The sequence below is a fragment of the Eriocheir sinensis genome, chromosome 5, assembly GCF_024679095.1.
Source record: "Eriocheir sinensis breed Jianghai 21 chromosome 5, ASM2467909v1, whole genome shotgun sequence".
NCBI classification, from domain to species: domain Eukaryota; kingdom Metazoa; phylum Arthropoda; class Malacostraca; order Decapoda; family Varunidae; genus Eriocheir; species Eriocheir sinensis.
Genome location: NC_066513.1, coordinates 28,079,937 through 28,091,010, shown reverse-complemented (window position 1 = coordinate 28,091,010; position 11,074 = coordinate 28,079,937). Strand labels below are relative to the sequence as shown.

Here is an 11,074-nt window from a genome sequence, read left to right as displayed (position 1 = left end):
GAAGGCTTCTGGGCCCTGTCGGCGGGGCGCACCTCTCTGGCTGACTGGTTGACCAGGCTTTGACCAGGTGGCCAGGAGGCGCATCCTCGTTGGGGGTCTGGGGCCCTCCGTCTTGGGAGGTCGCTGCAGGAGGAGGTAACTACTGCTGGTTTTGTAAGGCATTGTGGTTGAGAGCACCTTGCAGCTGTAACGCGAATTTCGTTCCGTAATAAACAATGTACCGCCATGCTGCCTGTCCTTCCTCCCTCCCAGCACTGTGTACGTCTGTGTGTGTGTGTGGCTTAATTCTCCCTCACTGCACTGTGCGTACGTCTGTGTGTGTGTGTTGCTCTGTCTCTGTCTCTCTCTCTCTCAATCTGTCTCTCTGTCTCTGTCTGTCTCTCTATCTCTCAATCTCTCTCTGTGTCTTTCTCTCTCTCTCTCTAGTTAGTAAAGAACAGGCAATGTTTGCCATGGAAGACTCTACAGTGTACATCCCAACCCTCTACGGCCGTTGCTGCTCCACCCGGGCATTACCACATCCACCCGGGTCTACAAGAAACCTCCAGGGCCGAGCTTCAACCACAGAACACCTCGTCACCGTTGAGGAGGTTCCACGCCCCGGACCACAGCCATGTTAGCCTGGATAATAGTCCTCGGCGCACTTATTCTGAGACGTCCTCGTGAGTGAGTGCCCTAATTGCCTTCATGGATAATGTCACAGGTATCCGATGGTTCAGGTGTGATCTCAGATATTTTTGTTATTGTGTCGTAAATATCCAGTGATTATTTCCATTTCCGAGTCGCTGAATGTTCATCGCACACAGTTTGTCTTTGAGTAGAAACACTGATTAATATCCATGATCGGTTAGGTTACGAACTCCCTCAATTTCAGACTGGAGAGCTACACAACACTGGTCATCTGCTGAGTGGTTGATTTTCTGGTCTACCGGCCCCTGGAGGAGTGGTCAATTTCCTGGTCTACCGTGGATATGAGTGGTTGATTCCCTGGTCTACCCCTGGATGACGCAGCTGTTCCTATGCAGGGGAGGACTCACACAAGCGATAAGGTAAGGTTTTAATGGCTGGGTTTACAAGAGGTTTTAATGGCTGGGTTTACAAGAGGTTTTAATAGCTGGGTTCAAGAGAGGTTTTAATGGCTGGGTTTACAAGATGTTTTAATAGCTGGGTTCAAGAGAGGTTTTAATGGCTGGGTTTACAAGAGGTTTTAATAGCTGGGTTCAAGAGAGGTTTTAATGGCTGGGTTTACAAGATGTTTTAATAGCTGGGTTCAAGAGAGGTTTTAATAGCTGGGTTCAAGAGAGGTTTTAATAGCTGGGTTCAAGAGAGGTTTTAATAGCTGGGTTCAAGAGAGGTTTTAATAGCTGGGTTCAAGAGAGGTTTTAATAGCTGGGTTCAAGAGAGGTTTTAATAGCTGGGTTCAAGAGAGGATTTAATAGCTGGGTTCAAGAGAGGTTTTAATAGCTGGGTTCAAGAGAGGTTTTAATAGCTGGGTTCAAGAGAGGTTTTAATAGCTGGGTTCAAGAGAGGTTTTAATAGCTGGGTTCAAGAGAGGTTTTAATGGCTGGGTTTACAAGATGTTTTAATAGCTGGGTTCAAGAGAGGTTTTAATAGCTGGGTTCAAGAGAGGTTTTACTGGCTGGGTTTACAAGAGGTTTTAATAGCTGGGTTCAAGAGAGGTTTTAATGGCTGGGTTCAAGAGAGGTTTTACTGGCTGGGTTTACAAGAGGTTTTAATAGCTGGGTTCAAGAGAGGTTTTAATAGCTGGGTTTACAAGAGGTTTTAATAGCTGGGTTCAAGAGAGGTTTTAATAGCTGGGTTCAAGAGAGGTTTTAATGGCTGGGTTCAAGAGAGGTTTTAATGGCTGGGTTCAAGAGAGGTTTTAATGGCTGGGTTCAAGAGAGGTTTTAATAGCTGGGTTCAAGAGAGGTTTTAATGGCTGGGTTCAAGAGAGGTTTTAATAGCTGGGTTCAAGAGAGGTTTTACTGGCTGGGTTTACAAGAGGTTTTAATAGCTGGGTTCAAGAGTTTTTAATGGCTGGGTTTACAAGAGGTTTTAATAGCTGGGTTTACAAGAGGTTTTAATAGCTGGGTTCAAGAGTTTTTAATGGCTGGGTTTACAAGAGGTTTTAATAGCTGGGTTCAAGAGAGGTTTTAATGGCTGGGTTCAAGAGAGGTTTTAATGGCTGGGTTCAAGAGAGGTTTTAATAGCTGGGTTCAAGAGGTTTTAATAGCTGGGTTCAAGAGAGGTTTTAATGGCTGGGTTCAAGAGAGGTTTTAATGGCTGGGTTCAAGAGAGGTTTTAATGGCTGGGTTCAAGAGAGGTTTTAATGGCTGGGTTCACAAGAGGTTTTAATAGCTGGGTTTACAAGAGGTTTTAATAGCTGGGTTCAAGAGAGGTTTTAATGGCTGGGTTTACAAGAGGTTTTAATGGCTGGGTTTACAAGAGGTTTTAATAGCTGGGTTCAAGAGAGGTTTTAATAGCTGGGTTCAAGAGAGGTTTTAATAGCTGGGTTCAAGAGAGGTTTTAATGGCTGGGTTTACAAGATGTTTTAATAGCTGGGTTCAAGAGAGGTTTTAATAGCTGGGTTCAAGAGAGGTTTTAATAGCTGGGTTCAAGAGAGGTTTTAATAGCTGGGTTCAAGAGAGGTTTTAATAGCTGGGTTCAAGAGAGGTTTTAATAGCTGGGTTCAAGAGAGGTTTTAATAGCTGGGTTTACAAGAGGTTTTAATAGCTGGGTTTACAAGAGGTTTTAATAGCTGGGTTTACAAGAGGTTTTAATAGCTGGGTTTACAAGAGGTTTTAATAGCTGGGTTCAAGAGAGGTTTTAATGGTACATATCTACTGAATGTTGCAATGTTACATATCTTGACATGCTCTCAGGGTAAGGAGTGTTCTGATATGGTGCCTTCCCCCTCCCCCAGCACCTGTCGGACCTGGAGACTCCCCCCTGAGCCTGACGGTGGAGCTGTGGGCCCTGCACCAGACCCCCACCCACCCCCCCACACCACCCACAGCAGGGGCAGGGCGTTGAGACTCCCCCCACAGGCTAAGACAGGGAGGGACTTGAAGATCCAGGTTTTTGTCATCTGCACAGGAATTGACACTAGACAATAATTGACAATATAGTTTCCTTTTTTGTGTGTGCCCTTGAGCTGTCTCCTTTGTTGTAGAAAAAAAATACTTGACAAGGCTTTCATAGGTGTTTGGGGCATTTCCAGGGGTAGTTTAATGACCCTGGTGGTAGTCTGACCCTTCCTCTGTGCAATGAACTTGAAAAAAACGCTCATAAAAATGCAGATATTAACCCAGTAGCAGCGGGGATCATGTTTCTTAATGGTCCCTCCAAGCGAGAAAAATGAGAAAAAATCGCCCCTCACACAAACCATTTCATATATATCAAAGCATTTGCGATTAGATTATGTATCATCTATTTTTTGGGGTTTATATCATGGCACAAATTTGGCCTGTCGCTGCTACACGGTAAAGCCACAAATTTGGCCCATCACTGCTACCAGGTTAACCTCATTATCGTGTTAAAATCCCTGTATCTCACTGTTATCTTCCTCTCCCTCTATATTATTTGTCAATCTCTCTTTCTCTCTCCCACAGATGTCTAAGGTTCCGCCCATGCAGCTGAAGGGTGCCAATGCTCACATGCATCGACCACAGGTGTGCGCTGGACATTGCCTACAATTCATGGTTCAAATGGTATGTTGGAGGAATTCTTTGATGTATTTGAGGGACTGGGATGCCTGCTGGATGGTACAGGTAAATTACTTGGCTGAGAGAGCCCGGGTTCAATTCCCGGGCAGAGTGGAAAATTTGGGCGGCTTTTCCGATACCCTACGCCCCTGTCCACCCAGCAGTGAATGGGTACCAGGTATTAATCGGGGGTTGTGTCCCGTCTCCTGGGGTCTGTTCCCTTCTCCTATAATTCTTTCCTCTTCTGTCTCTCTCCGGCATATGACCACAGATGTTGCACCCACTAAACAAAACTTTCCAACTTTCCAACAGTTGAATTACAGTTTGGTCCAAGTGCTGTCCCTGTGGCTCACCCTCCTAGAGAAATACCTGTTGCTCTGAGGGATAAACTTAAGAAGGAATTAGACCATATAGAAAGACTAGGTGTCATTGTTGAAGAAAATGAACCCACAGATTGGCTCAATAGTATGGTTATTACATGTGGCATCCTTGTGTGTTACAGCTAATATATATACTGTGTCATCTGCATATAAAAGTAGTGGATAGGAAACACTAATTGACATACCATTTACATAACATAAGAATAAAATAGCTCCCAGGATTTATATATATTTATTTTCTTTTAATCAAGGTTTTAGTAAGAAGAGGAACCCTGTACCCTGCCTTCCACTACACACACACACACACACACACACACACACACACAAACACACACACACAAAAAAATATATATATAAAAAAATAGCCCAGTGATTTTTCCATTTCTTTACTTGCCTCCTAAAACATAACCCACTCTCGTTTGACCCCACCATGACCTCTCATGACCTAACCTGACCTGACCTTTCCCAGGGAGAGTCAGCGGAGATTGAGCTGGCGGAAGGTTGGCGGCCGGGTCAAGCTCGCAACGGACAAGGAGTTCTGTGAGATGTGCTCGGCGGATGTTGTTGACCTCGGCCACATCAATGTTACTAAGGTGGTGGAGGTGTGGAAACTACATCTACATTGACGACGGACTCAAGGAGATCCCTGAGACTACTATTATTACTATTACTACTATGTGTACTATTAAATCCTCTATACAGCTACTATGTGTACTATTGAATCCCTTATATAGTACTTCCATGACAGCTGATCTACTACTACTACTACTATGACCACTCAATCCCTGGTAAGTACAATGTCATTATCATCATCATTATTTAGGTTAAGGTCCATTTAATTCAATCTTCCTGAGCGGTTGGACGCTTTATGGCTCTCCTCCATTCTACTCTGTCTTCCGCCCAGTGCTTATACAGTTCTATCAATCCCAAGTCTTCCTGTACACACCTTCTCCACGTTTTTCTAGGTCTACCAACTGGTCTTCCTTCTACCTCCATTCTGCTATGTCTTCTGCCCAATGCTCATCCAATCCCATCACTGCTAAGTCTTCTTGTATACACCTTCTCCATGTTTTCCTAGGTCTACCAACTGGTCTCCTTCCTTCTACCTCCAATCTCTCCAACACTCCCAGCACTGTATCCTCCCCTGCTCTCTTTACATGTCCAAACCATTGGAGTCTTTCCCTTCTGAGCACTGTTTCCAGGTCCTCTACTAAAACTCCCAGCACTGTGTCCTCCCCTGCTCTCTTTACATGTCCAAACCATTGGAGTCTTTCCCTTCTGAGCACTGTTTCCAGGTCCTCCACTAAAACTCCCAGCACTGTGTCCTCCCCTGCTCTCTTTACATGTCCAAACCATCGGAGTCTTTCCCTTCTGAGCACTGTTTCCAGGTCCTCTACTAAAACTCCCAGCACTGTGTCCTCCCCTGCTCTCTTTACATGTCCAAACCATTGGAGTCTTTCCCTTCTGAGCACTGTTTCCAGGTCCTCTACTAAAACTCCCAGCACTGTGTCCTCCCCTGCTCTCTTTACATGTCCAAACCATCATAGTCTTTCCCTTCTGAGCACTGTTTCCAGGTCCTCTACTAAAACTCCCAGCACTGTATCCTCCCCTGCTCTCTTTACATGTCCAAACCATCGGACTCTTTCCCTTCTGAGCACTGTTTCCAGGTCCTCTACTAAAACTCCCAGCACCATGTCCTCCCTACTCTCTTTACATGTCCAAACCATCGGAGTCTTTCCTTCTGAGCACTGTTTCCAGGTCCTCTACTAAAACTCCCAGCACTGTATCCTCCCTGCTCTCTTTACATGTCCAAACCATCAGTCTTTCCTTCTGAGCACTGTTTCCAGGTCCTCTACTAAAACTCCCAGCACTGTATCCTCCCTGCTCTCTTTACATGTCCAAACCATCGGGTCTTTCCTCTGAGCACTGTTTCAGGTCCTCTACTAAAACTCCCAGCACTGTGTCCTCCCTGCTCTCTTTACATGTCTGCCAAATATTTCCTCTCCCTGCCTCTGTCCCTGTCTAGTTCTGTCTCTCTCTTATCTCTGTGTTATGTAAAGGCTGGCCTCTAACAATACATGCAAAAACATATGTAACTGCACCTAATGGGCTATTAAGAAATGTTTGAAATGTTTTAAATGTTTCAAATGTTCTGTCTTTACCTCACAGTTAATTTATTCTTCCTCATATATATATCTTGATTGCCCTCTCATCTTTTTAATTAATCCTCGATCGCTCTCTCTTAATCATCCCAGCCAGCTGTTCCTCATAGTGGCTCTCACACACCTGTACACAATTTTCCTTACATACCAAGATCCATTTTAATCGTCAGCCAACTCTAATATAAATTCTCTCTCCCACTCTTTATAATAGTTCTGTCTCTCATCTCTGTGTGTTCTGTCTTTACCTCACAGTTCATCATTTCTCTCTATCTCATAATTCTTGCCTTAATTATGTCAAGTTCTGTCTCATCTCTGTGTGTTCTGTCTTTACCTCACAGTTCATCATTTCTCTGTATCTCATAATTGTTGCCTTAATTATGTCTAGTTCTGTCTCATCTCTGTGTGTTCTGTCTTTACCTCACAGTTCATCATTTCTTTGTATCTTATAATTTTTGCCTTAATTATGTCTAGCTCTGTCTCTCTTTGTGTGTTCTGTCTTTACCCCACAGATCATCATTTCTCTTTATCTCATAACTCTTGCCTTATGTCTAGTTCTGTCTCTCTTTGTGTGTTCTGTCTTTACCTCACAGTTCATCATTTCTCTCTATCTCATAACTCTTGCCTTATGTCTATTTTTGTCTCTCTTTGTGTGTTCTGTCTTTACCTCACAGTTCATCATTTCTCTGTATCTCATAGTTGTTGCCTTATGTGTAGTTCTGTCTCTTGTCTCTGTGTGTTCTGTCTTTACCTCACAGTTCATCATTTCTCTCATCTCATAATTCTTGCTTTAATTATGTCAAGTTCTGTCTCTCTTATCTCTGTGTGTTCTGTCTTTACCTCACAGTTCATCATTTCTCTCTATCTCATAATTCTTGCCTTAATTATGTCAAGTTCTGTCTCTTATCTCTGTGTGTTCTGTCTGTACCTCACAGTTCATCATTTCTCTGTATCTCATAATTCTTGCCTTAATTATGTCTAGTTCTGTCTCTCTTTGTGTGTTCTGTCTTTACCTCACAGTTCATCATTTCTCTGTATCATAATTCTTGCCTTAATTATGTCTAGTTCTGTCTCTCTCTGTGTGTTCTGTCTTTACCTCACAGTTCATCATTTCTCTCTATCTCATAACTCTTGCCTTATGTCTAGTTCTGTCTCTCTTTGTGTGTTCTGTCTTTACCTCACAGTTCATCATTTCTCTCTATCTCATAACTCTTGCCTTATGTCTAGTTCTGTCTCTTTGTGTGTTCTGTCTTTACCTCACAGTTCATCATTTCTCTCTATCTCATAACTCTTGCCTTATGTCTAGTTCTGTCTCTCTTTGTGTGTTCTGTCTTTACCTCACAGTTCATCATTTCTCTCTATCTCATAACTCTTGCCTTATGTCTAGTTCTGTCTCTCTTTGTGTGTTCTGTCTTTACCTCACAGTTCATCATTTCTCTCTATCTCATAACTCTTGCCTTATGTCTAGTTCTGTCTCTCTCTGTGTGTTCTGTCTTTACCTCACAGTTCATCATTTCTCTCTATCTCATAATTCTTGCCTTATGTGTAGTTCTGTTTCTCTTATCTCTGTGTGTTCTGTCTTTACCTCACAGTTCATCATTTCTCTCTATCTCATAATTCTTGCCTTAATTATGTCAAGTTCTGTCTCTCTTATCTCTGTGTGTTCTGTCTTTACCTCACAGTTCATCATTTCTCTCTATCTCATAATTCTTGCTTTAATTATGTCAAGTTCTGTCTCTCTTTGTGTGTTCTGTCTTTACCTCACAGATCATCATTTCTCTCTATCTCATAACTCTTGCCTCATGTCTAGTTCTGTCTCTCTTTGTGTGTTCTGTGTCTACCTCGCAGATCATCATTTCTCTATCTCATAACTTGCCTTATGTCTAGTTCTGTCTCTCTTTGTGTGTTCTGTCTTCACCTCACAGTTCATCATTTCTCTCTATCTCATAACTCTTGCCTTATGTGTAGTTCTGTCTCTCTTTGTGTGTTCTGTCTTTACCTCACAGTTCATCATTTCTCTGTATCTCATAACTCTTGCCTTATGTCTAGTTCTGTCTCTCTTTGTGTGTTCTGTCTTTACCTCACAGTTCATCATTTCTCTGTATCTCATAACTCTTGCCTTATGTGTAGTTCTGTCTCTTGTCTCTGTGTGTTCTGTCTTTACCTCACAGTTCATCATTTCTCTCTATCTCATAATTCTTGCCTTATGTGTAGTTCTGTTTCTCTTGTCTCTGTGTTCTGTCTTTACCTCACAGCTCATCATTTCTCTGTATCTCATAACTCTTGCTTTATGTCTAGTTCTGTCTCTCTCTGTGTGTTCTGTCTTTACCTCACAGTTCATCATTTCTCTGTATCTCATAACTCTTGCTTTATGTCTAGTTCTGTCTCTCTCTGTGTGTTCTGTCTTTACCTCACAGATCATCATTTCTCTCTATCTCATAACTCTTGCCTTATGTCTAGTTCTGTCTCTTGTCTCTGTGTGTGAGAAATGAATCTCATAACTCTTGCCTTATGTCTAGTTCTGTCTCTCTGTGTGTTCTGTCTTTACCTCACAGTTCATCATTTCTCTCTATCTCATAACTCTTGCCTTATGTCTAGTTCTGTCTCTCTGTGTGTTCTGTCTTTACCTCACAGTTCATCATTTCTCTCTATCTCATAATTCTTGCCTTATGTCTAGTTCTGTCTCTCTTTGTGTGTTTTGTCATTATCTCACAGTTCATCATTTCTCTGTCTCATAATTCTTGCCTTATGTGTAGTTCTGTCTCTTGTCTCTGTGTGTTCTGTCTTTACCTCACAGCTCATCATTTCTCTGTATCTCATAATTCTTGTCTAGTTCTGTCTCTCTTTGTGTGTTCTGTCTCTACCCCACAGTTCATCATTTCTCTCTATCTCATAATTCTTGCCTTAATTATGTCTAGTTCTGTCTCTTATCTCTGTGTGTTCTGTCTTTACCTCACAGTTCATCATTTCTCTATCTCATAATTCTTGCCTTATGTCAGGGTATTAGGCTTTATTAACAGGACGGTAACCAACAGGAGTGCAGAGGTTATCCTCTGACTCTATTTAGCGTTAGTTAGGCCACACTTAGATTATGCTGTCCAGTTTTGGTGCCCACACTACAGAATAGACATCAACTTGCTACAATCAGTTCAGAGGAGGATGACCAAGATGATTCAGGGGCTGAGGAACCTCCCATATCAAAATAGGCTGAAACATCTAAACTTACATTCACTAGAAAGACAAAGAGTGCGGGGAGATCTGATAGAAGTATTCAAATGGGTCAAGGGTTACAACAAAGGCGATATAAGTAAAGTACTGAGAATTAGCCAGCAGGATAGAACTCGCAGTAATGGATTTAAATTAGAAAAGTATAGAATGGAATAAGCTTCCACCATCAGTGGTCCAGTGTAACACGATTGACTCCAAAAATAAGCTCGACCGTCACTTCCTTCAACTTAATATCAACTAGAGTAGAAATGCAACGTTTTGGAGCCTTCTGATTAATGTAAAATCACATAGGTTTAAGGACAGACCACCTAGTCTGGACCATGTGGTCTGTGTGGTCTGATTTTCTATGTAAATATATGTAAATCTCTCTCTCTCTCTCTCTCTCTCTCTCCAAATCATGAAAAATGGTGTTATTGCCCTTGATAAACATATTTGAGAGAGAGAGAGAGAGAGAGAGAGTTTCACAATTTCCCAACAGATTAATATAAATAGTTATAATTCATTAATCTTTATCTATTTACTATTAATATTACTACAACCTTGACCTAACACCACCACCACAACTACAGCACAAACTAAACTAGAAGGGCAACGCATTTCTACTACTACTACTACTACTACTACTACGGACACTATAGTGACGTGGGCGGATAGAGAATGGAGATAGTTTAAGTAAGTCGTCTGGATTGAGGGATGGACAAGTGGATTAGAAGTGAAAGAAAGGACGAGGAAATGAAAGGGTAGTTAGATTATACTTCAGAATTCAATAGTATGGTGCCTGATAACAGTTTGACAGCAAGACCAGGCACTAAATATGGTTGGTCGTATGTTGACAGCATAGTTAATGCAATAGATCAAGTCTCAGAAGGATATTAGAAGTGAAAGAAGGGATGAGGAAGGGAAGGGATACTTAGATTATACTTCAGGAATCAATAGTGTGGTGCCTGAGAACAGTTTGACAGCAAGACCAGGCACTATACATGGTTGGCCGAATAGAGACAGTTTACGAGGAAGGATAGAAATACTAAATTAAACTTCAGAATTTAATAGTATGGTGCCTGATAACAGTTTGACAGCAAGACCAGGCACTATACATGGTTGGCCAAATAGAGACAGTTTACGAGGAAGGATAGAAATACTAAATTAAACTTCAGAATTTAATAGTATGGTGCCTGATAACAGTTTGACAGCAAGACCAGGCATTATACATGGTTGATCGTATGTTGACAGCGTAGGTAATGTATTAGATGTAGACCCAGAAGTATATTAGAAGTGAAAGAAGGGACGAGGAAGGGTAGAAATACTCGGATTAAACTTATGAGTTCAACAGTACGGTGCCTGATAACAGTTTGACAGCAGACCAGGCACTATACATGGTTGGCTGAATAGAGACAGTGTAGGTAATATAATACAGGTAGTTACAAAAGTATATTAGCAGCGAAAGAAGGGACGAGGAAGGATAGAAATACTAAATTAAACTTCAGAATTCAATAGTATGGTGCCTGATAACAGTTTGACAGCAAGACCAGGCACTATATATGGTTGGTCGTATATGTTGACAGCGTAGTTAATGTAATAGATGTAGTCTCAGAAGTATATTAGC

The 11,074-nt window shown here is 41.8% G+C and overlaps 1 long non-coding RNA gene across 1 annotated transcript; it reads left to right on the top strand.

Annotated features, from left to right (window-relative positions):
- The first annotated feature begins 1,060 nt into the window (after positions 1–1,060).
- On the top strand, positions 1,061–1,939 carry LOC126982687 (uncharacterized). Its single transcript, XR_007735295.1, has 3 exons — positions 1,061–1,404; positions 1,455–1,554; positions 1,855–1,939. It is a non-coding gene; the product is annotated as an uncharacterized LOC126982687 (long non-coding RNA).
- Positions 1,940–11,074: the final 9,135 nt, after the last annotated feature.